A 21,765-nucleotide genomic window follows, 5' to 3' on the forward strand; every position below is an offset into this window, starting at 1 on the left:
TCGTTTGCAAATCAAGTGTGGTCTCAAACACACCTGACACAACTAATCAAGGGCCTCATTAGTTGCATCAGGTGTCATTTGTAAATTTTATAAATAAAAATTTTCGACCCCCATTGCAAATTTAGGTTTATCTGCAACTGCATACCTAAAAAGACATTTGCCGACTATGTGTGGCATAACATAACAAGTCTGACATATGTCCATCATCCTGTCCCAGTCACTGTGCACAAAACAGCTTCTCTCAATGAAATGCCAAATCCATCAGTAACCTGCATTAATACTCCACCACCTAAACCACAGAAGTGAAACTTTCTGACCTCTTTTGTCAAAGGAATCACAGAAATGTGTGTGGGATTCCAAGCGGCACTACGTATGTGCCCATGTGTCCATGCATCCATAATGATTATATCGCATTCTAATAGCCTGGTGAATTAGCCTTACAAAAGGGCATTCTGCTTTTCTAAAATCCTCCCAGCATACCAGTGTAGAAAGGAGCTATTGGATGCAAAGAAAAACACAAGATGTATTCTTGGTGATGGCATAAACTGCATTCACGGGATTCACATTCAGACTCGCACAGATCTGGAAGTCTCATGCGAGAGCAGTAATTTAATAGGCATACAGGATCGAAACATAATAGGATAGTGGTGCTTGGCTTTTACAAGGAAATGTGAGAAGCTCAGGTCAACATATGTGGGAGCTCGGATGAAGAATAGGAAAAGGCCAGAAGAGCAAAATAAATACGCACATGATGCACTTTTGATGACAGCTGCAAAAAACTTACACTGGGCATCTGCTATGTCCAATACTGCCCTGCCACTTAAACTAACATTATCCAACCTCTCATTGCAACACAGTATTACTTATTCTCCAAAGAATAGAAGAATGAATGAGATAATGCACAATTAATAACGAAGCTAGGCAAAGCAGAAAATACACTTCTTTAAGACGTTGCCCAAGTCAGGTAGATTTTTAGTTCAAGTATTAAGACATTTTGGATCTTGATGCTTTACTATAAATCCTCTTTTAGTTTGGGTCGGTCTTACTTTTGGTCTGGGAGCAATTTGTCATTCTCTAGAAACCTAGCCATTTACATTTGATAGCTCCGCGTACAGGAAACTGTGATCTCACGCTAGGAGTGCACACTCTGCTTGGCTGAGCGTACCTGTGTTTTGGCTGAGCATACCTGTGTTTTGAGAATACGCAGTGAAGTAAAGGCTCATTTAGACAGCGATTATCGCTCAAAATTCACTAAAAAGCCGTCTTTTGAGCGAAAATCTTTGGGTGTAAATGTGCCCATCTTTCAATTTTCTGCCGAACGACTGTTTTCACTTCTGCTTGAAAACAATCCTTCAGCAGAACAGCTGATAAGCAGGACTGCATGCTGTGTTCTGCCCAGTAAGAGCTGACAACAGCTGATTGGATTGTATCAGCTGTTCTCAGCCCACAGGGCAGAGCAAAGGGGATGTAATTCAAGAACAGAGGGAGATCTGTCCCCTGACCACAGCTCCTGGCGGCTCATACGCTACTAGTTGGACAGGCATTAGTACCAAGTAGCAGTTTATGCAAAATAATCACTCAAAAGCCATCTTTTGAGCGATCATCTTTGCAGCGTAAACTCCCCTTAAACTACTTCCAGACACTGGCTTATCACTTCAAGAACAAAAGGATCGCATAGTTTAAAATCCCATGACATCCATTAAGAATCAGGAGCTCCTCCCTTCCATTTACATTAGATGATTGGGCGTTCCCGCCCAAATAATTGGGTTCAGCCAATCTATATCTAATGGGTATCGACATCCTAAGGAGATAAAAGTGGCAATCAATCACTTTGGCTACTACAGATAGGCAACCTTAATGCGAGGGCCTCCCATACCCCAGTGTGATAACGGGGGAGGAGGAGTATGGGAGGTATATGTAGGTGTATTTTCAGGTGTCCAGTGGGCATTAGCATTCAGCTGAAGCCTTTTTTCCCCTCACATTCTATTGTTAAGTTGAAATCATACAGCCTACATATTTTTACTAGTTAAATGCTTGAAAACAGTTGCTTGTATTAATCCTATGACTTCTTATCCACCCAAATTCTTCCTGTTTCCATAAGATTCCAGATGCACATTGCAGATTGTGTAAATTCTTAAGTAATTCACTACTGAGTGATTCAATAACTCAGCGGAGCACAAAGAACTTCTTGACAAATGGACTCCTGAAAGTCTCACCACAAGATCAACATCATGCAAATAACCTATAACAGTTGGAAAAGTACACCAACGTTGAAGAGAATGAGAGGTACAATGGATGCATCTATTCTGTAGACAGATCTGTATGCAGCCTACCAATACCAGGGAGGAGTACAGCATAGATCCACTGAGAGAATGAACAAAAGGAGGCACATGCAAACAATATTTATATTCAACATATGCAGAGATTCTCAAATTCATCCCTGTATATACGCATTTACAAATGAATTCTGTACCCGAGATTCCAGTTGTATAAGTGAATTGGGTAAAGTGCTACAATTTTTATTTTTTTTTTCCAAAAAAACCTCAATCGAATCTTTCGGCTAGCTGGCTTTTAATCGATATTAATAAAAACTGTATATTATAATAAGCATTGTGATGAAATGACACGGGTAGAGTGATACGCAAGGATGGGTCACAATTAACATCTTTCTGATCTGGGGAAAGTTGAGTGGATTTAGGTAGATGTATAATGCCTAATTTAGACAACGATTATCGCTCAAAAGACATCTATTGAGCGATAGTCGTTGTGTGCATTTACATGGCAAGATGATCGCTCAAATGGCAGTGCGAGGGACAGTTTTATTCGTTCACTTTACATAAATATGTAAATGAAGGCCCACGCTGTATGCAGAAGACAAGCGGGACCACTATCTTCTGCATACAGCTGTTGTCTTCTTGGAGCACTCAGCTGGTATACAGCTGAGCGCTCTGAGCGGGGTATTCAGAACACAGGCAATCCTGCAGCGATTTTCGGGCAAGGGCTTTAAATATAAGCCGTGTATAGCTGCGTCTTCTCCCTGCACTGCTCTAAAGTTCCTTTTTCAGGCGGAGATTTAAAATCCCCGCCTGCTGAAAAGCGGTATCAGATTGGCCGAGCGCTCAGCCATTCAATGAATGACAGCTGAGCACTGCCTGTGATTGGCTGAGCGCTGGGACCAATCACAGGCAGTGCTTGGCCATTCATTGAATTCAATTGTATCAGTGATACCCTGCTGAGAACTCAGCGTGCGGCACTTATAAGGTCCATTGTTCTCTTTCAGCTTGCTGAAAGAGAATGATGACTGACTCCTTAACTAAAACTGCACAATGTCCATGCAGTTAGACGCAACGATTCTCGTTCAAAAGACAGCTTTAAGTGATTTTTGAGCAAGAATCGTTGGGTCTAAATGGGCCTTCAGTATGTCCTGCCAAGCAGAGCTCATCCATTTTCTTCTTTTTTGGACCAGGAAGGAAACTTTGTTGTAGTGATAAGAAAATTAGCCATTTGCAGGAGATGCCATTTTCTCCTTGTCCCTCCAATACGCACGCTCCAGACTTGCTGACTGCAATTTCTTTCCACTGAAATGGGACAAAGAAATGGTTCATTCGAAGGTCCCAGCAAAACAGCAATTGTATTTTCAACACTATGAGTGTAACGTGGGCACAGTGCGTTTACTCCCGCCACTGTGCGATACCCCCACTGGAAATAAGCCGACCCTGCAATCTGCCCCTTGATGCCATATGTCAGTCAGACCCGCAAACCCCTTTACCGTGCCAATCATTCTAATAGCAACCCAGTTATGTGAACTGGTTGGGGGGGGGGGGGGGGGGGGGGGGGGGGGACTTAACAAAATCCCTCCTAAAATAAATACAGTACCCAGACTCCTTCAGCCAATTCATGGATTGCAGGTGAATCAAGATAATAGGGCAATCACATCTGGACCATTTTCTGCAAAGTCAAGCTTTCTGTCAATTAACCAGGCGTCAATGCATAAAAGCAACACATTTGTCTTCTAGATGCTATCCAGACCTGAAAAACAATCTGATTACTGTCAACGGGTCCAGAGTTGCTGAGACAGGAGTAGCGTGTATAAAATTAGCCTTCATGAACATGATTCATTGTTGGTGAATCACATGTATGTATGTCTTGGTGACCTTCCAAAAACTGCACAAGATTTTCGGGCATTTGTCTGTCGCTCTGAGGCACAAGTGTTTTATGGGGAAAAAAAACTACTATTCTGGCGCCAAACCTGACACGTTGCGCCTATGGTGTTTTGTAAGGAAATTAAAATGCAGCAGAACCAGCGAGGCCGTATCCATCAAAGCGAGCACGAATTTCACAGACGCAAAGAAAAATGCTTTCTCTCACCAATATGAAATCCTTATGAAATGTAACATTTAGCTGAAGCCTTCATGTACTTTGTACAATTTATGCCCGCCACTTCAGTTAAGAGGATTTGGTGACTTTCATGTTTAAATAAGCATTAGATGATGAAAGTCAGGCAGTGTTAATATGCAGAGCGCCGAGATAGAAGGCAGATGGCACCATAGGTTGTAACATCCCCTAGAAGGTTTACGGGGGCTCATCAGAAAGGTGGACACAGACCTCTGAACACCCTTGTGTAAGAACACCGGGCCTCACGTAATTGAGGACGGTCCCACGGGACGGAAATGCGAATCCTGCAACATTTTCGCATCCAAAACAGAGTCAAAATCTGAACCCTTGTTATGGAGTCTGACCCAGAATCAACTACGTATCCGGACCCAATGTCAGAGGATACAGAGTTTCTCCTCCCCTCTGAAGTCTTTGCACCATCAGTGCATCCCGGCACCCAGTGGTCTGTTTTAGTGAGCACCACGCCACTGGTCAGATGATGGCATTTCTGCATCACCTGACCAGCGGCACGGCGCTCACTACAGACCACTGGGTGCCGAGAAGTATACCAACGAGCAACAGTCTGGAAATCCATAAAAACAACACTACAGCAGTCAACGAACATGTTCAGCAAGAATAGACGCCATCAAGGTACACATACATACGGACCCAATGTGCAAGTCCATTTAACAAGTACCTGATTTGCCAAAAACAAAAGTTTTTTATGACCTTGCCCTTACATCAAGGCTAGACAAAACCCAGTTGCCATGAAAATTAGAACATCGGCCCTGAAGAATGGGTTTTGCTTATTACTCTTTATATAGTTGACGGCTGTGTGAATTTACCTGGTGTCAGATACATGAAGCTGGACGCTATCACCGATAGAAAGCAGTTCTTCATCTCCTAGCAGGAGTGGTTCAAGACTGTACCTCCCAGGTGGAAAGCACACACAGAAGTTCTTATATACGTAGCAATGTCTCACCAACTGGGTTGTATGGACCCAGCCCCATATTTGGTGCTGGCTCCTAGACTCAGACTTGTCCAGGTTTGCCTTATGCTCTTCACGGTCAGTTTCAGATTAGCGAAGTATGTAGAAAGTAATGATAATTTAAACAGTCCACCCAGCAGGCAGAAATGGTATAGCCTCCAGGTAATGCTGTACTGAGGACAGGGGAGGAAGTAGCAAATGTGGACAAGATGTCAGAGAAAGGCTGCCTGTCCACGGGCGGGTTTTCATTGCGTACCCCGCGGCGATAATCCGGCCGCGGGGAACGCAGTGAAAGCTCTCCATAGCTTTGCTATGGAGAGCGCTTCCCCCCTGTCCAGGAGCGAGAATCATTGAGATTCTCCGCTCGCGGTTGGCAAATCGCAGCATGCTGCGATTTGCTGCAATTCTCCGCGGTCAGCCTGTCAGATAGGCTGACAAGGATCCGTGTGCCGACTCCTGCTCCCAGGCAGCGGAAATCCGCCGCAGGATACCGCAACACCCATGGACAGGCAGCTGAAGTGGAAATATTTTTCAGGAGGAGGGTCACGAGACAGACAGAAAAGTAAGAAAGTAGACCAGGTATAGTAAACCTATTACAGGTGACTTATTGTAATGATGTCCATTAGATTTTAAATGCAGTATTAGTCTGTGCCTGGAATACCCCTTATATTTACACTGTAACATAGCAAGAATATTCCTTGTACAGCTGCGCTCTTTGAACATCGGGAGTTCTACAACTTGGGTGGCGAGGGCTCTAACTCTGCGCTGTAGCTCACAAATCACATTTGTCAATTTGCTTTCAAATGGGACCTCAAGTCATTACAGCCAACTAACATTTGCTCTAAGTCGCTGTCATAATTTACAGCTGATGTCTCCCCTCGCAGCCACACTTCATGAACCTACATAAACTGGTTCAACAGGTCCTGGGAACTGGAACAATTAAGACTTCACCAAACAGCACTTATCCAGAGAAAAGGAATATAAACACTTCACCTTGAAGTCCCAGCCCTTATCAGGCATCTGCTCTAGGTACTTCTCTCTGGGGCTAGTCCTCTGCATCTTATCCTATTTTCCAAGAAGTAACCATGATAGTAAAAGTGTCATATAAAATGTGGCTAGGATTGGGACTTTATGTACAGCAAATGGAGTGCGGTACTACGTTAGCGAGAGAAGTCAGTGTGGTGTCAGATACTGGTGTATAACATAGACAAGAGTATTACAGAGGCAATAGAAGGTTTCTGGTTAGCCAATAAAAGGCATCTGCAAGCTTTCGGAGCTTAAAAGACCCATTCATCAAGCAGATAACAAAATGAACAACAGAGAATATAATAGTTGTATGGGGAAAGATATAGACTGCAGGCATGATGTTATAGAGCCGGAGGAGCTGAGCAGATTGATATATAGTTTATGGGGAAAGATTCAGTAGAACTTGTATTTTATTCATTTATACTGTATCTCTGCTCATTCTGAGCTGAACAGTCCAATGGGCGGAGCTATCAGTGATTGACAGCTGTCTGTATATAACTGTACATACACAGCTGTACTATGAATAAAACATTACAGATGGGGGCCCTGTTACAGATTTTGCATCGGGGCCCAGAAGCTTCAAGTTGTATCTCTGGATTGTTGCCATATGCATACAGCACTGTGGACTACGTAACCCTATATAAGCAATAGGGGGGTGAAATATGTAGGGTCTTCACATACCAAAAATATGCAGATTCACTGCGTATTTGGACCTTCTTGACCAATTTTTTTTTTTTTTTTGCACACATATTCACTGAGTTTTTAATGTATGCAAAAAAATTAGCAAAAAAGGTCCCAAAGTTTCCTCTCCTGTTTAACACTCCTGTCCCGGCAACTGGGGCAGAGTTTAGTTTATGCAGGCTGTAGGTTTTTCTGAGCACATTCCGAGTCCTAGCTTTCCCTTCACCACTGAGAGCAGAGAACACATGGATCATCTTTGTGTTGTTGCAGAAGTAGCTCTGGAGCTTGGGGGGCTTCATTCTATTCATTCTCATTTAGGCATTACTACTAATCTTCAACACCTCCCCAAGCACCCGGAAATGAAAATAAATCTCCTGTGTCTAGCCGACAGATAAGTAGTTTATTCAGCCAACTCCAACCCTAATTTCAAAAGGAATCTGTCATCAGAGAACCCTTCAAATTAAGGGCTCCTATGAGAAAAGTCAAGTTAGGAGGCAAGTGCTTATCATTGGTGGTCAAAATTCCACACCCAACTTCTTGGGCAGCCCCCTTAGCAAAGCATACAAGTAAAGAATTTCACTTGGGATCAACGGCACCGTAAAATGTGAAGCTTCATAATAAAAATATATCTGTGTTTATTGAATGGGCACCAGTCTGCTGTTTTTGCGGTACTGAAGATCCCAAGTGGAATTCTTTGGATAGATGCCCTCGCCCCGGGACTCGGCCGGGTGTTTTCTCGCTCTGTGCAGGTACTGATTGCCTTCCCAGCATATGGTGTTGACACCAATACCACCGCAAAGCGAGCAGATTGACTTTTGTATTCTGCATCGGAAACCCTCTTGGCAACTGAAGTGCTATGAAGGTTTGCCCAAGTCAAGGAGATGAACCAAGTATGTGGTGGCATCCTAAAGTGAGCGCATGTAGGTGTAAAATAAGCTCTGTAATTTGGAATAGTGCTCATGCTTTCATGCCCCAACTCAAAAAAAGCCAAGTGAGCCCTCAAATTTTATGTTCAGGCACGGCAACTACTTCGACCCTTCAAGGTCTACGAGAAAGGCTTGTATACTGGCACTGCCTGAAGAACTTACAAAGAGCCATAGACTGATGACACATGGCAAGTTCAGTTGCCTTTTGTAAGCCATCTTATATTTCTGTTGACAGAAACCATTAACAATGAATACGCAGGATCTACCTTACATATCCATTTCATGTGTTGGGTCGCATTCTCAAACTTATTTGTCCAACCACAAAGTAACTGATGTCACGCTGAACGCATGTGATAGCTCCGCTGCACTGTAGGTAGCTCCGTCTACCTTTCTTTGTGACATTTATTACATCAATGGCTGCTGGAACACAAGAAGAAAAGAAAAAGTCATAGATTTCATGGACAATGAGTCCATTTACCAGTATTCCCACATTGACAGTGTGCCATAGGGCTCGGTGGATACAACAGCATGCATTCTTAGAACATAGGACCTATAATTATAGCAGCAACGACTTTCTTTTTGCCAATATGACTCATGCCATAAATGTTGTTAACCTTACTTACCTTCAACAATAGCCAACACAAATTGGATTATAATAACGGTTGGCTAGAACGCTTTATAATGGCGTTTACTAAATAGCTTCCCTTATTGATTTGGCACAGAAGATCAACATTATATTATTGTTAATGAAGGTTGATACCTTCCTATATGGTTGTAAAGGTGAAGGAGTCTGAAAAAAATTTGGTAAATAAATAAACACTCTATTCTTTGAAATCCTTAAGTAATTAACATAAAAGGTTCTACTTGTCACACACATTGATTAATGGAGCACAGCAGAATACATCACTCTATATTCTCCACTGTTCATCACATGGGTTATAAAGGTGACCGTGTCAGCGCCTTATTTTCTATAGATCGGTACGCACAGAAGAATTATTATGACCGAGTATTACAAACTTCAAGTCTGACCTCTACAGGCTGCTAACTGCAATCAATCTACATTACTGGAGTAGATCTAACACGCTGACAGCCTGAGCACCAGACCCAACAACTATCATTTGTGCTACTATCTGACTATCTCATTGCTGGGGTCTGCTGCATACAGATAAATAGAGGCTCAGTAAAGGTCACCTTAAACAAGGACCAACTCCTTTCACTTGGACAGATATGTCTCTTAGTGCAAACACATCCATTCACCTCAAACTATCTATGGATACAGATGATACATTATAGCTATATGTTCTAGCTCTCCTATGTAGTCCATAGCACTACCATAAGAAAAATGGGATTATGTGGTTTTATCACATCAAGGGCGACAGTCATGCCAAGATAAATTCAAGTCATTGTCTGCTGGAAACAAGTCCATCATCAGTATGAATAGCTTTTTAAGGCCATGTTCACACTTGTGCGCAAAGTCCGTGATCAAGAAAGGACTTGTTGCTCCCCTCTATCCTAGTCACCCTGCACGGGTGGACACCGGCAGGAAGCTACAGTGGATTTTGGCAAAGTTCACACTTTTTTTTTTTAGTACATTGTTGCATCTCAACTAATCTAAACGGATTAATTTTTTTTTTGCCCTCAAATCGCTTCATTGAGCGATTCTGCACCACAAAAAAAAATGTTTAGGGGCTTATTCACACAAATGCATTTCCGCTACGTATTACGCATGCAGAGTTTGCACGTGCCATACACAGTGCATAAGGTCCATTGATTTAAATGGGTTAGCTCACATGAATGTGTTTTGCGTGTGCATTTCGTTTGCGCCCAAAAATTATGTATGTTGCGTTTTTGTGCGTATTACGCACGGACATAGAATTCAACAAATTTAACTAAATTGCCTATTAAAAACAATAGGGGCATGCTTACTTTTTTTCCTTGCGCAAATACGCACGACATGCATGCACACAAGTGCAGGGAATATTCGCACAAAGACCCCACACGGTAAATGTCATAGTGTAAATACAGAGCAAAACTGCACGCTCAAATATGCTTATACCCGTGTGAAACCGCGTGTCTGTGGGTTTCACTGTATTTTTTGTGCACACATGCTGTGCATTTTTGCGCACGCAAAAAAAAAAAAAGCAACCATGTTCCCATTGATTTCAATAGGCAATTAAGTTTGATATGTGCTGTTGTGCAAAAAATAGGATATGCTGCGTTTTCGTCTTTATTCACTGTTTTGTTCACGCAAATTTTGCATGCATAATATGCAGCGCAGATGCGTTCGTGTAAATGAGCCCCAAGTGCAGTGTTACATGTTGTTGATTTGCAGCACATTTCATCCTTTCCATCTGAATTGACATTGAAGGGGGTGAAACTTGCAGTGTGTGAATGCACCCTAGAACAGAACAAATAGACTTAAAACACTTAGGCAACTCTTTGAGCCCCATACAAATAATCAGGATCTCTTGGTGAATCCATCATACTGGAGTTGGAACTTGCCCAGTTCATGCATAGCCCACTATATAAAAGCTGAGGTCCTACAGAAAGGTGATGCCATGGTAGGGTATAGCCTAATCTGCAAGGGAGCTTCTAGAGCCATAGTATTCTGAGTACAGCATTCCATGATCACTTGTACTTTGCAAGAATTTAGGCATAACAGGTCCTCAGTGTGAAACAGCTGCACTTTGCACAATTATGGGTCTGATACGGTACGTACTTTAAAGCCAAAAAATTGGATAATGCGACATGTTTTTAGTACTATTGCGTTTCCAATAACTGACCCTGCAGCTCTGGTCTAGAACACAATGAAGAACCCAGGAGAGCACGTTCTAGCAGCCTGATGATAGCATAGCCTCGCTGAAGGGGCGACAAGAGTATCAGCATCCCTCATAATAATATTCAGGACAAGAAAGTCTGAGCTGTCAAAGGACTGAAGCAAAAACTTTTCAGTGGCATCTCCGTCACATAAACCCGCCATTTGGTTTGCAGATCATCACACCAGAAATATGTTAACAAACTGCCCATTGTCCACTGGCGGCATCCATTCTGTTCCCACAAACCTACAGCAGAGGTTCCCATAGTTACCCCGCTTGTCTATTTACCACCTAAGCGATCAAAGCCAGCATCCAGCACACACAATAAGCTCTGCCAGGCTTCCTACAGGGTAAATGCCCAGCCACTAATTAACTAATATACTTTTGCATATGGATGCACTGCTCACATCCCCCCCTTTCCAATAAACATTTGTGTCACCAGGGAGTGCTCTGCGAGTAATGACTGATAATAGGGACATTAATCATACACATCTCAATACACATCAAGTGCTGGATAGGACGGCTATTCATTTAGATCTTGTAGTCTGTTTGGTGTAGTACATTATTACATCAACATAATGATATATGTAACCATCTTTACTAGAAACAATCTAATATCACAGGATGTGATTGTTTCAAAATAACCCACAGACAAAGCAAATCATTCCATCCACACTAGTAATGAAGATCCACGTGTCCCATCAGATCAGATCTGTACAAGAAGTGTAGATTACATTGTATTCAATAATTGTGTTATCACAGAAACAACAACGATAAATTGCTAATCGGATCTTTCACATGGACCTGAATATCATTGATTGTCTGCTGCTGTATCATTTGGCATAAAAAGGCACCTTATGATTTGCCAAATAGGGAGGCAGTGGCGCAAAAGTTGATTAGAGGCGCGGTTATGTCCGAATGAATAATCGAAAGTAACCAATTACTGCTCAGCGAACGATCTAGGATGGCTACTTCTCCGCTGGTTGCATGCTCCTTCCGATTTATCTTGACCTCCCATACAGGATGGAATATTCCATAACAGCTTTGTTAGATTTTGGGGTGGAATTTTGAAGATGCAGAAGGATTCTGCACGTCAGCAATATGGACTTTGGGGCTGAATTTTTCGCAGGGGGACATATTCCGCAACGCTATATTCTGCGCTGTGTGAAAGGTCCCTCAGCATACAGTCAGCCTTATCAGAATTAGGCTACATTTACACAGACAAGTGTGATATCGCACTCCTCATCATGCGACTTTTATGGCGATTTTGATTCAAAAATCACATCGCTTCTGTGAAATTAAGATTTTTCACACCCATGATAGGATTGCAAGTGCTTCCCATTGACTTCAAGCATGGCACTGCACTCACACCGCAGGACATGCGAGTGCCATGCGATGTCTTTAAAGGTCCCATTAAAAACAATGGGCGAGGCGTTCCGAGGGAGCGCCCAATAGATAGAGCGTTCTGTGATTCGTGTGAATGAATCCACTCAAAAGAATGGATTTCATATTCACGAGTTTTAGGCTCATCGCACAAAACATGCGCAAGAAAATCGTTCGTGCGAATAAGCCCTTAGGATGATCGCTAGATACAGAGGACGACCATGCGGCGATCACGGTTTCTACTTCGTCATCAATCCCAATCATGCATGAAACGTCACGTTGGTTAGATCAGCGCAGACGCTACTAGTCTACACCCCACACAACCTGCTGCCCCCGGGGGCGTACACGGGGTGTCCAGGGTGAGCTTTTATTAGCTGCAGCAGGGTCTGATCACAGTACTAGGGGGGCGCTTTCATCTTATTTATGGGGTACTTAGTTTTTACACATCAGCCATAACCATGTGCAATGAGAGGGACTGACAAGCACACAAAGCAAGTTACTGCCAACGACACAGAATGAGGGTGACCACAAGAGCTTACACTCATTTACATGCTGATATAGATTACAACGAATGATACAAAGTGGCAACAAAGAATCTGACATGTAAAAATAAGCAGATCATGCATTGCACATACATGACATAATCCCCCTAAAGAAACTATGCAAATTCTGCACTTTCCAACAGCTTCATTTGCATAATCTAAAAAGCATCTGGGAGGGGGGAGCAGACAATGCGACCCCCTTGCAAGGAGGCTAGGAGTACAAGTGCAAGAGAAGTTTCCCATGTGCCTCACCTGAGTCATGGTCAGCATCCCATAATCCATCCACCCTATGTAATAGAAGGAGGTCCCCGGGGAGCTGGTGGTCAGGGCTCAGCAGCCGTCACCCACATGCCCTGCACGGACACTTTCTTGCCGGGACAGTGGGAAGTTGCGCCTTCAGCCTATGAGCAGTGAGCGGCGACGAGAGGCGGCTCATCCCCAGCACTGTGCGCTCTCAGCTCCACTGTGGGAGCCGGCCCGCGGCTCAGCCAATCAGGGCGGCGAGGGCGTGGCCTAGGAGGCTGTGAGGCGGATTAGAGGGATTAACCGGCGCAGTGCTGAGGAGATTCCTGCGTGTTGTCCTCAGCCCGGCCGCCTCCCGCCGCACTGTGGTGGATGGGGCCCAGGCTGAAGTATACAGCTGTGTATACACCCCACTAGTGTGTATACATGAGTATACAGCTGTATATACACCCCAACAGTGTGTATACATGAGTATATAGCTGCGCACACACCCCACTAGTGTGTATACATGAGTATATAGCTGCGCACACACCCCACTAGTGTGTATACATGAGTATATAGCTGCGCACACACCCCACTAGTATGTATACATGAGTATATAGCTGCGCACACACCCCACTAGTGTGTATACATGAGTATATAACTGTGTAAACACCCCACCAGTGTGTATACATGAGTATATAGCTGCGCACACACCCCACTAGTGTGTATACATGAGTATATAACTGTATATACACCCCACCCATCTGAATACATGAGTATACAGCTGTGTATGCACCCCACCGGAGTGTATACATGAGTATACAGCTGTGTATGCACCCCACTAATGTGTATACATGAGTATACAACTATGTTTATACCCCACCAGTGTGTATACATGAGTATACAGCTATGTTTATACCCCACTAGTGTGTATACATGAGTATACAGCTATGTTTATACCCCACCAGAGCGTTTACATGAGTATACAGCTGTGTATGCACCCCACCAGTGTGTATGCAAGAGTAAACACCCCAATATACCCCAATAGTGTGTATATAGATGAGTATACAGCCGTGTATACATCCACTAGTGTGTATACATGAGTATATAGTTGTGTACACACCCCACCAGTGTGTATACATGAGTATACAGCTGTGTATGCATGAGTATAAAGCTGTGTATATAACCCACTAGTGTGTATACATGAGTATATAGCTGTGTACACACCCCACCAGTGTGTATACATGAGTATACAGCTGTGTATACACCCCACCAGTGTGCATGAATGAATTAACAGCCGTGTATACACCCCGTTAGTGTGTATATAGATGGGTATACAGCCGTGTATACACCCCACTAGTGTGTACACATGAGTATACAGCTGTGTATATACCCTGCTAGTATGTATACATGAGTATACAACAGTGTATATACCCCGCTAGTATGTATACATGAGTATACAGCTGTGTATGCACCCCACCAGTGTGTATACATGAGTATACAGCTGTGTGTACACCCACTAGTATAATAAGTATACAGCTGTGTATACAACCCACCAGTGTGTGTGCTTTCATCCTTCTCCACAGCTGGAGTGGGTTATATTCACTTCATACAAAGCCATCCCTGGCTGAAATATCTGTCCCCCTCCTAGCAGACTGAAATATCTGTCCCCCTCCCCGCTGACTGAAATATCTGTCCCCCTCCCCGCTGACTGAAATATCTGTCCCCCTCCCCGCTGACTGAAATATCTGTCCTCCTCCCCGCTGACTGAAATATCTGTCCCCCTCCCCGCTGACTGAAATATCTGTCCCCCTCCCCGCTGACTGAAATATCTGTCCCCCTCCCAGCTGACTGAAATATCTGTCCCCCTCCCCGCTGACTGAAATATCTGTCCCCCTCCCCGCTGACTGAAATATCTGTTCCCCTCCCAGCTGACTGAAATATCTGTCCCCCTCCCCGCTGAGTGAAATATCTGTCCCCCTCCCAGCTGACTGAAATATCTGTCCCCCTCTCTGCTGAATGAAATATCTGTCCCCCTCCCCGCTGACTGAAATATCTGTCCCCCTCCCAGCTGACTGAAATATCTGTCCCCCTCCCCGCTGACTGAAATATCTGTCCCCCTCCCCGCTGACTGAAATATCTGTTCCCCTCCCAGCTGACTGAAATATCTGTCCCCCTCCCCGCTGAGTGAAATATCTGTCCCCCTCCCCGCTGACTGAAATATCTGTCCCCCTCCCAGCTGACTGAAATATCTGTCCCCCTCCACGCTGATTGGAGATATTCAGTCACAAAGAGGAGTATCACATACGCCGAACGCGTCGCTATTCGGGCTCCGTTACACGGAGCAATTAATCGTGCGAACAACTTGTACGCTTTCAGACAACGTCTGTTCTCACACGCAGACCAGTGTTTTAATGTTTTGGCTTTTTTTTGTCATTCTAAGGCTTTATTCACACACCGGACGAATATCGCGGCCATCTGGAGCACCGGATTCAATGCATTCGTTCACATGGGTGATTTTGCGCTACAAATAATCGCCCGGCGTGGGAAAATAGCACATATGTTGCCAAGTCCGGCAAGCGTTTTTACGCACGGCTGGAAAAAAGAGTTCTGGATATATCTCTTGCAACGGATATACGCCGGCGGCTCCATAGACTTCTATCGGAGATGGAAAAATAATGTACATTGTGCATTAATTATGAGCCATACAGAAGTTATAAAAAGTTTTATACTTACCTGCTCCGTTGCTGGCGTCCTCGTCTCCATGGTGCCGACTAATTTTCGGCCTCCGATGGCCAAATTAGCCGCGCTTGCGCAGTCCGGGTCTTCTGCTGTCTTCAATGGGGCCGCTCGTGCAGAATGCCGGCTCCGTGTAGCTCCGCCCCGTCACGTGCCGATTCCAGCCAATCAGGAGGCTGGAATCGGCAATGGACCGCACAGAAGAGCTGCGGTCCACGGAGGGAGCAGACCCCGGCGGCCATCTTCAGCAGGTGAGTATGAAGACGCCGGACCGCTGGGATTCAGGTAAGCACTCTCCGGTTTGTTTTTTTAACCCCTGCATCGGGGTTGTCTCGCGCCGAACGGGGGGGGGGGGGTTAAAAAAACAAAAAAAAAAACGTTTCGGCGCGGGACAACCCCTTTAATACATCGCACCCGGCCACTTGAATGGATGAGAAAATGCTAATTAAAGGGGTTGTCCCGCGGCAGCAAGTGGGTCTATACACTTCTGTATGGCCATATTAATGCACTTTGTAATGTACATTGTGCATTAATTATGAGCCATACAGAAGTTATAAAAAGTTTTATACTTACCTGCTCCGTTGCTAGCGTCCTCGTCTCCATGGTTTCGGACTAATTTTCGGCCTCTGATGGCCAAATTAGCCGCGCTTGCGCAGTCCGGATCTTCTGCTTTCTTCAATGGAGCCTCTCGTGCAGGATGCCGGCTCCGTGTAGCTCCGCCCCATCACGTGCCGATTCCAGCCAATCAGGAGGCTGGAATCGGCAATGGACCGCACAGAAGAGCTGCGGTCCACGGAGGAAGAGGATCCCGGCGGCCATCTTCACCGGTAAGTATAGAAGTCACCGGAGCGCGGGGATTCAGGTAAGCGCTCCGGTAAGCTTTCTTTAGGTCCCTGCATCGGGGTTGTCTCGCGCCGAACGGGGGGGGGGTTGAAAAAAAAAAAACCTGTTTCGGCGCGGGACAACCCCTTTAAGATCGGGACTTGATCGTGTCATTTCTTCATTCACGTGATTTGACCGTGCACTCTTTTTTTTGACCTCCTGCTCTCCCGTGATCCCGCACCGGAGAGCAGAAATTCAGCTGCAGGTGTGCCGCGGAATAAACGTATAACAACGCAGCACTCTATGCAGGATTCACCAACCTAAGTTGGACTTCAGTAAGAAGTGAATGGTGCAGTAGCCCAGCGAGGTCCGGATCAAGACCCAACAAATAGACCAATATATAAAGTGAAGCCAGGCAGCATCTGATGTATAACAAACAGGTGTGCCGCGGATCCGAACGGCTTCCATAGGCTTCAATAGAAGCCTGCGGGAGCCGTCCCCACAGGAGACCCGCACTAAAATGGAGCATGCTGCGGGTTTTTTCCGCACACGCAATCCGCGCCTCAAGGGAAAATGACATCCGCAGGTATTTAACTACCTGCGGGTGTCCAATGCATCCCTATGGGGCGCGGATCACACGTGCCGGAGAAACGCTGCAGATTTTAAATGTTATTTTGCCGTGGACATGAGGCCTTACAGGTAAAGGGTCCATTCACATGGGACAGAATATTCTGCAACAGCACTGCGCATTATGCCCTCCTGCGAAATATTCAGCACCAAAATCCACATGGCCAATGTGCGGGTTGGGATGTGGAATTGACAAGGCCTGTAGAGAAGGGTCTCAGACTCTACTCAATATGACCTCTCTCTGCTCTGAGAAGTCTCCAGGAATAAGTGTCAATCCAGGCATACTTAAAAGTTTACCCACATACTTTTAAACAATCATCAGTACGGTTCAGCAAGTTTAACCAGACACAACAAAGGTCACAGTCTGTTTGCCACTGATCCCACAACTATGTCTTTAGCCTAAAGCATGTTGAAACAGTTGCTTGTTACACATCTACAAGGTAACCATAAAATTCAAACTGCCCTCCAGTGAAACCATAAGCTAATACATGTACACAGTTACTGCTCTGAAGGGGTAGGCGAACACAACGTAGACTCTTAGGGCTTATTCCGATGGCTGGGATTTCAGGCTGTGTGCGTTCTGTGTATTCCCCAGGCAGCACATGGTCCTATTATAGCCTACGAGACTATGCAAATAAGAGGTTTCTCACATGCTCCAATGGTCTGTGAGAAAAAATCTCTGCATGTCTGTGCAGATCGGGCAGCACACAGATGGGTGTTTGGTGCTATACAATAAAAATCATTTTCCGTTTTTTCTCCTCTTTTTCCAAATTTTTTCTTTCTAGTTTTTTTTCTTTTTCTTCATTAACTTTGCCTTAAAAACAGTTCGTAAGTATTTAGATACACTTAGTGACCTAAGAATGTTTTATAGAGCTTTTATGACTCTAAGGCACATGTGTCAAACACAAGGCCCACGGGCCAAATCCGGCCCGTTGCCTCATTTTCTGTTGCCCGCGGAGCGCCGACGGCCGCTCACCACTCTAGCGATTACCAGCTGGGGTGCCGCAGCTCCCTGCTGATAATTGCGCTGTTACCGCTGATGCCAGCGCACACTCTGACGTCAGTGTGCATCCGGGATCCTCCTCCTCTGAGTCCCCTGCTCTCCAGTTCCGCAGGAGGTGACTCAGGGAGGAAGCGTGCCGGGTGCAAACACTAACGTCAGTGTGCACCCGGGGATCAGCGTGAGCAGAGGGGGAGCAGCGCTGACAGCAGGGAGGAGGTAAGTATATGGGTTGGGGGGGGAACTATTTTTACTTAGGGGGGTTGTGAATATTGCTGGGGGGGTGAATATTGCTGCGGAGGGGGTTAATATTGCTGCTGGTGGGTTAATTTTCCTGCTGCTGGGGTGTTAATATTGCTGCTGGAGGGGGTTAGAATTGCTGCTGCTGGGGGGGGGGGGTAATATTGCTGCTGGGGGGGGTTAATATTATTGCTGAGGGGGATAATATTGCTGGGGATTATTACTACCGAGGGGGTTAATATTACTGTGGGGGTCGCTATTACTACTGGGGCCAATGTGGGGTACCCTGTTACTACTGGGGCCACTGTGGGGTACCCTGTTACTAATTGGCCCACTGTGGGGGTCGGTATTACTAATTGGCCTACTGTGGAGGTCGCTATTACTAATTGAGCCATTGTGGGGGTCGCTATTACTAATTAGCCCACTGTGAGGGTCAATATTTTTACTGGGGCCACCATGAGATTCACTATTACTACTGCGCCCACTATAAGGGTCACTATTAGGGCTCGTTCACACGGGTGAAATCTTATTTCGGTCGCACAAGTACGCTGCGTATTTGCGCAATCGAAAATCGCTTGTACCTGCATATTTGGGCACGTAAAAAAGAACGCAGATGGGCCCACTGAAATGGTGCGCAAATATGCAGTGAATACACAGGTTTCCTGCACATTCACCACATATTTGCGCGGCCCATTCACTTCAATGGCCTATTGGGGTGCGTAGTATGTAACAAAATAGGTCATGCTGTGTGAAAATATACTTTTGTGAATGAACTCATTGACATCAATGGCTTCTATTCACTGCATATTATGTACACAAATACGCTTATGTGAACAGGCCCTTACTAATACTGTCTTACAATCGGCCCTTTGAAGGTCACCATAAGGCTGATGTGGCCCTCGGTGAAAATGAGTTTGACACTCCTGCTCTAAGGCTTCCCTCACACAGACGTTTTTATACAGTGTTTATCGCTGCCTTTTCAGTGCAGTGCTGAACGCTGTCTCACGGCTCCCATTCATTTCAATTGGGCTGTTCACACAAGCATCAAAACGCAGCATCTTCGACGCTGCACTTTGACAGCGATGCATGTTCTATCTTTGGCCATTTCCCGCCTGTGTCGCCCATTGAAATGAATGGGCAGCGGTTTCAGCTGAAAATGTGGCACAACTTGGTACCACGTTTTTGGCAGCACTAACTGCACTGCCCCCCCAAAAAAGGAATACTCACCTAGCAGGTGCCATCTGGGTCTTTCTGGAGCTTCGTGCAGGATCCTGGACACTTGTCAAGCCAACAGAGAATCTTTTGCTAGTGATGAAGATTGAACTCCTCGCCACCCAGTGAAAGATGGCTCAGATTGGCTGAGCTGGCTGTCACTCAGCCGGCTCAGCCAATCAGAGCAATCTCTTGCTGGAGGAGGGGATTTCCAATCCCTGTCACTAGCAAAAGATCCTCTGCTAAACTCCCTCCCACCTACGGCCGCTGCCATGGGCTCCCATAGAAGCCCATGCAGCGGCCGACATATTCCGGCCCAAAACATAGTTCCAGGACTATGTTTTGGGTCCGACGTAAAAACGCCCGGCGCTATATTGGCTTGGCCGGGCGTTTTTACGTCTCAGAAATATGCCCATGTGATCTGATGCAATTTCACGGCCGCTCATGTGAAAAAATCCTTAGGGATATTAGTGAAATTCTGGTTCAGTTCAAACTAATTCGGACTGAACTGAACTTTTGTCCAAACGTAAAAGTTCGCTCATCACTATTGAAGAGCCTTTCTGTGCCCACCTCAGTAAAAAATGCTGACTCACGCTTATTGCTTGCTCAGTCTCTTTTGATATCAGAGAAGACGCAGCAATTCAGAAGCACCCGCTGACCACACATATCTCTACATATACTTGGTGGAGCAGACAGAGAAGAAAGACTGAGTAGGTGGAGTAATTACTGAGGTGGACACAAAATAGAAACAGCAGGTGGCGCTATTCTAACATTACTTCAGGAATATCTAGGGATAGGAATGTTTTTTTTCTTTTTAAATAAGTATAAATCCAAATTGGCTTGTAATTATGGGCTGCATTCAGCTAGAAACAATCATTTTGCGATAAGCATCTTTAACAGTACGGACCTGTTATTATAATCACCTGCGCTTATATAGGACGGCATATTAACTCCTTTGTGACACATATATGGCTCTACAAGTCATAACTGTACATAGCCGTCCACTGCATATGCTGTGTATGGGGCAGGCTCGGGAGCCGAATCCATTCCACACACAGCGATATCAGCTGTCTCTGACAGCCAACAGCCGCAATAAGAAATAACTCTAATCATGACTATTAACCCAGGAAATGTCCCAATTGGGATTTTGACACTCCCACTCATAAGATCATGGGGGTGCCAATGTAAACCTTCAAACAAAGGCTGGACAAATATCTATCTGGGGTGATTTAGGCCTCATGTCCACGTGCAAATTCGGATTTTAAATCCGCAGCGTTTTTCCTGCACGCGGATCCGCGCCCCATAGGGATGCATTAGACACCCGCAGGTAGTTAAATACCTGCGGATGTCACTTTTCCCTGCAGGCGTGGGTCCCGCGTGCAGGAAGAAATCCAGACATGCTCTATTCAGGCGCGGGTCTCCCGCGGGGACGGCTCCCGCAGGCTTCTATTGAAGCCTATGGAAGCCATCTGGATCCGCGGGAGACCCGCGCCTGATATAAACTCACCTGCTCCGGGTGATACAGGTCTTCCTTCCTTCGCGGCCGGAAACTTCTTTCTTCAGCCCGGCGGATGTACCCGGCGCATGCGCGCGGCACGCAGCCGACATGCTGAGCACATCTGCCGGGCGAAGAAAGAAGATCCGGCCGTGACGGAAGGAAGACACGCACAGACTGCTGCAGGTAAGTTTATTCTGATTTTTTTAGCATCATGTCTGTGGGGCAGGAGGGACCCGCTACGGATTCTCCATGGAGAATCCGTAGCGGGCCTGATGTTCCCCGTGGACATGAGGCCTAAGTGATCCTGCACTGAGCAGGGGGTTGGAACCAATGGTCCCTTCCAACTCTACCATTCTATAATTCTATGATTCTAAGTCCCTAGGATTGCCATGATCATTTGCCTATTAAAGATGTGCCTGTGGCATGTCTTTAACCTTTTAATGACACAGTACATAAATTTATGTGCTCTGTGTTTGGAGTTTGTATGGAGAGTGATCAGGAGCAGATCCAGCTCCACAGCGGGTGCTGGCTGTTTCTCATAACCAACACCCGCTGGCAACAGCCGTGATCAGCATTGACACTGATGGCGGCTGTTAAAGGGGTTGTCCCGCGGCAGCAAGTGGGTCTATACACTTCTGTATGGCCATATTAATGCACTTTGTAATG

The 21,765-nt window shown here is 45.4% G+C and overlaps 1 protein-coding gene across 2 annotated transcripts in view; it reads right to left on the minus strand.

Annotated features, from left to right (window-relative positions):
- Nucleotides 1–21,765, minus strand: part of MID1 (midline 1) — a 412,445-nt gene that overhangs the window by 154,403 nt on the left and 236,277 nt on the right. Inside the window, exon 1 of one of the 2 annotated variants that reach the window (XM_066599933.1) lies at nucleotides 12,989–13,177. The exons of the other annotated variant lie outside the window; for it this stretch is intronic. The gene's annotated coding sequence lies outside the window, so the exon portion shown is untranslated. Of the gene's footprint in view, nucleotides 1–12,988; nucleotides 13,178–21,765 lie in introns of those variants that run through there. 2 annotated transcript variants of the gene reach the window in all.

The sequence above is a fragment of the Eleutherodactylus coqui genome, chromosome 4 (genome assembly GCF_035609145.1).
Source record: "Eleutherodactylus coqui strain aEleCoq1 chromosome 4, aEleCoq1.hap1, whole genome shotgun sequence".
NCBI lineage: Eukaryota > Metazoa > Chordata > Amphibia > Anura > Eleutherodactylidae > Eleutherodactylus > Eleutherodactylus coqui.